Genomic DNA, 4,889 nt, shown 5'->3' on the forward strand with positions numbered 1-4,889 from the left:
TCTCTCTCTCTCTCTCTCTCTCTCTCTCTCTCTCTCTCTCTCTCTCTCTCTCTCTCTTTATCCAGTTTTGTCTTATTTTTGTTCAGCTGTAATGTGAAGGTTGAGACAGCAGAGGGCAGCACTTCAACACTAAAGACCTTCAATTCCATCTTACAGATGTACTTTCGAGCTGCAAATTAAAGGAACATTGTACCATGTTCTTCAATGTATAGCTGGATAAGATAAGAGGCCAGACTGAGATGGTGTGGACATGTCCAGAGGAGAGACAAGGGATGTATTAGTAGATGAGATGCAGCTGTAAGGAAAAAGACAATAAGGACATATGGACGCAGCTAGACAGGACATGGAGGAAGTTGGAGTGAGATGGATGAAGATGGAGCCACAGGGCTCGGCCCGCTGGCTGCCTGGTGGGGTTTGGGTCCTCTGGCGCTGTCGGACCTTGGCCTTGGGGGGAGATGCGCCCTGGGTGCCCGGTCCTCTGTGTCCTTGCCTGGATCTGCTCTGGTATATGTGTGTGTGTGTGTATGTAGGTATGGGTATGTTTCACATATCTTCTAATCTCTCTTTTACTCTTTCCCATTACATTTCACCTTTTTCTTCTCTTTCTATTTCTTCTTTAAAAACTCACTGATGATGAAGAAACTATAAACTAATATTCAGTTCTGCTTTAAGTGGCTAAGGATAAAAAAGGAAAAGAAAACCCTGATCATAATTTGCACACAAAAGTATCAGTTCTTGTTCTGCAGATCAAGTTTTATGGTGTCTTCAGTTTATTCTAAGGTCACCTAAAGTAAAATGAACTTTGGTTGTTTTAATTCAGTGGAAATGCTGTAGTACAATATATCAAGATGAATTGTTGCAGAGTTTTTACACATTTCATTTAGATTTTCTGTACATTTGCTACCTAATTTATGGATTTTAATTATATCAGGTGAGTCATGAATTAAAGAAGCTTTAAAAAGTGCTTTTTAGCATTAAATAATGTTTTTTTTAATGGAAGCATGATGGTGTTCTCATCAGGATCTGTATCTTTTGGGAGCTTCTTGCGCGTTTGGTTTCTGTTTACATTCAGTACTTTCCCACAGTCTGTCTCTGCTCCTCAGTGCCGCTCCTCTCACTGTGCCTGTTCCTCGTTCTTATTAGTCTCAGCTGCAGCCACTTACCTCATCAGCCCTTCCCTCAGGTTTCATCTACCTGCAGTCCACCATTGCGGTGTCCACATCCAGTCTGGATATTCTTCGCTTCTCTTCCGCGGCTCCCCTAGATTTTGTTTTGTTAAGCTTTTACTCGAGCTCCTTGTATTTGCCTGCATTTCAAAGTACCACCTATTTGGAACATGACAGTTCTCAAAGTTTAAAGAAAGTCATTGCAATGCATAAATAGTAATTTAGATAAGGAGTGAGCTCAAGGGGTACAAAAGTCTACGACGTAAGCTGTTAACAGCTTGACACAGTAAAACGGTTATGGAAGTATTTTTATTTTTATTTTATTTTGTATTCAGAATAACGTGCTACTCTCATCAGTTACAACTTACCTGTGAGCAGGAACTTGACACCAAAAGGTTGAAACAATGACAAAAGTCCCACAAAACAATGCCCTGTGTTAACACAATCAACTGCGGAGGAGTCAACAAAAATGTACATTACAATGCCTGCTGGTGCTGCAGTGTGACAAAGAGTAGCTGTGAGGTGATGCCTCACACGCTCTTCAGCTTCCACAAAGCAGAGGAGGACAACAGACACTGGACCCTGGGTACCTCTGATCCTGCAGGGGAAGGACTCACACTTCTTTAGGTCATATTCACTGTAGATTTCTTTCTTTTGTTTTTAAGTGTTTAGTTTTTCTCACCAGTACCCTCTGCCTCATTACTTCACGTTTCCTCTGTACTTTTCAACAATCAGCTCCTGCTTAGTTAATACAAAACTTTTTGTACTTTTTGTTGTATTATAATTGTTAAACTGAAGGCAAAATCACAAAATTATTCAATGAAAATGCCAAGTATCTGTATCGGCGATACTAGCTTTATATTTGGTATTGAATTGACACCAGAATTCTTAGTATCGCTCCCCCAGCAGACACCCCCAGCCTTTTTATTCCTCCCACTCCTCTTCAGTGTAGCATTGTGGTGCTTTATGTCATGTCCGCTTCCTCTGTGTTCTCTCCACTTGATTTTTTTTTTTTTTTTTTGCTGTCACTTCAACCTGCTTTGCTTGTTTTGAATGACTTATTTCATTTTTTAATTTAATTTCCTCACGTCAGTCTGAATTCTTAGGTCCAACCCTCCTCAAACCGTGAGATTTAATCTCCCACAATCAACAGCTAGCAGCCAGGGGTTCACAAATACAAGACATTCTAAACTAATGACTCCTAATTTAAACGTGTACATGCATGCACAGCACCTGAGCATCTTTTCTTTCTGGATTACAGAGTTACACTTTATATAACAGTTAACTCTTGATTGGACTCTAACCGTGATGATAAGGATTTATGAGCCCTCACAAACTAACGAGAAGTTTTAAACCAGAGAGTTAAGATTTTCCTATTACAATGAAGGCGCTGCACATTTACTCTGTGTAGGAAATGAACAAATACAAACAACACATTAGAAAGATGTGTGAAATGGACTGTTTCCCTAAAATTTATTACTATTTTCGTAAAGATTTAAGGGAGATTTTGATCAAGCTGTGAGGACTGTAACAGACTGAGTCGCTGAGTGATTGCCAAACAGTGTAAAAAACTAGACCTGCAGCTTTCAAGACCTAAAAGTACAACAAACAACAGCCTGCACAGGGCGACATAAACAAGAACTGACAACCTGCGCTCTCCTTGGACCCCAATTATCCACATCTTTTCCTGGAAACCGGTGAGCTCGTCAAAATGCCTCTCTGCACTCAAAGGACTCAGTAAATAAAAAAAGAAGAGTTGACTGATGCATAGTTAGCAGATTTAGGTGACGAGCTACAGGAGAAGACACTGAGTGACGTGCAGGATTCATCTTTAAAGACGTTAAATGAATTAAAAACGAGCAATAACAGGTATATTGCTGCCAATTTGTAAAAACAGGGAGAGGGATTTTATTTTATTTAATTTTTTTTTTACCTGAGGCGTATTAGATATAGATGATTGAAGCAAAGGCTGTTTTTGAATAAAGGCCCAATTCTACAAAGCAAAAGCCTCTCTAAGCACATAAATTTGGAAACACGCCTTGTTGTCATGGACTTTATGACACATTATTTGTGTGAGTTTGATTGCCAAACACAACCTGTTTTCGCTGAAGTTATAGAACTCATTAAGGGTTAAAAACAAGTCTTGAACAACATTTTTTTAAAATGCAAAACACAGTATTTCAAAAGACTGGCTTTATGGGGGCATTTCAAAAACTACACACCATTAAATATATGGTCTAGTACCTGCTGAAATGCTTGGAATGCATGTGTCCCCATCCTGCAGACAAACAAGCTTAGTTTTCCCAAAACTCGTTATTTGTGCACAACACAGGTGGCTGCGGCCACCTTATTGTAAATTAAGCCTCGGTGCTTGGTGTCACCTTTCCAGCATCATTTTCCACCTTAGATTAAAAGTTAATGTATGAAGGGTTAGGTGTGAACTGGAATTTACAACAGTTGCTGTCTTAACCCTATATTCTACCTCTGAAGGGTGTTCTATAATGATAATATTAAAAAAAAAAAAGTACGAGGAGCGATACTTTGCAGCCCGCAGCCCTCCAGCTACAGGGTGCGTTCAGGGACAAACCGCTCTTTGTAACCCGTGCCAAATAATTCAACACAACCGCGTAGTTCCATGATTCCGGTTAAAGCAGCTGTTATATGTTTTGAATGTTTGTGTCACGTTGCGTGAGACTATCTGCGCGGTAGAAATTACAATGTTCTTTTTTTTTAATTTGACAAGCAAGTGAACGTCAGTGAAAAATGTCCCGACTGCACTGAACGCATCCCGTCCAGCCAGTTTATTTGAGCTAGTTAAGAACATAACTAACTGCTAGCTGCGTTTCACTGACGGATACTTTCCTCCACAGACAGGTGAGTTGAGCAAACGTAGAGTTTATTTATTTATTTTTTAAAATTTATATCTGCTAGTAGACAGGAGGAATGAGCAGGTGTCACAATTCTGATATCACAAGTCAGTTAAGCCGGTTCAGTCATTCATTGTCTAACTTTAAAGCTTTTTTTTCCTCCGAACAAAAGTTCCCTTTATGGTTTTTAATCTGTTGGCATTAATGCACAGTTGTGTTAAAACGAACGCAGCTTTAAATCATGTTTTTGTGAATGTATATGATTATAATAATAATAATAAAAACGGTCCATTTTTCTGAGGTGGTACTGTGGAGAAGTGGTTAGGGCTGCCTCACAGCCAGGAGGAGGTCACAGGTTCGGCTCCTTTCTGTCTGCATGTTTCCTTTACAGTTTCCTCCCACAGACTAAAAACAGGCATGTTAGGTTTATTAGTAACTTAATTTCTCCTTGTAATGGACCTTGGACATATCCAGGAAGGAAACCCGGACAAAGTAAATGGATAGATGTCAGTTTTATTTTTAATCTTCTGTCTCAGCTGTGCACTGCCACAACATTTCCACAACAGACCTGTTCCTTGCAGTATACCCACAGGCTCTGACATATTGTGGCAATAAAATGCATTCAAATCCTTTGACCTCAACACTGACCTACGTTCACACTGTTGAGGGTTTTTACAGAAAACACTAATATTGCATATATGAATTTCTGAGAATTGTGGTGACAAAATAAAACCAATAATATGAGCATGAGGTCATCTTTGCTAGGCTTAGTTCAGTATTGGATGATTTTTTTTGGAAGACACTCATAGTATTTTATATATATATGTATATGTATATGTATGTGTATGTATATATA

The 4,889-nt window shown here is 39.2% G+C and overlaps 1 protein-coding gene across 1 annotated transcript in view; it reads left to right on the top strand.

The window, feature by feature from the left end:
* Nucleotides 1-4,029: 4,029 nt before the first annotated feature.
* LOC106514314 (high-affinity choline transporter 1) overlaps nt 4,030-4,889 on the top strand; it is a 13,018-nt gene continuing 12,158 nt past the window's right edge. Inside the window, exon 1 of the mRNA XM_014003518.1 lies at nt 4,030-4,040. The gene's annotated coding sequence lies outside the window, so the exon portion shown is untranslated. The remainder of the gene's footprint in view (nt 4,041-4,889) is intronic.

This window comes from Austrofundulus limnaeus, unplaced genomic scaffold (genome assembly GCF_001266775.1).
Source record: "Austrofundulus limnaeus strain Quisiro unplaced genomic scaffold, Austrofundulus_limnaeus-1.0 Scaffold19, whole genome shotgun sequence".
NCBI classification, from domain to species: Eukaryota; Metazoa; Chordata; class Actinopteri; order Cyprinodontiformes; family Rivulidae; genus Austrofundulus; species Austrofundulus limnaeus.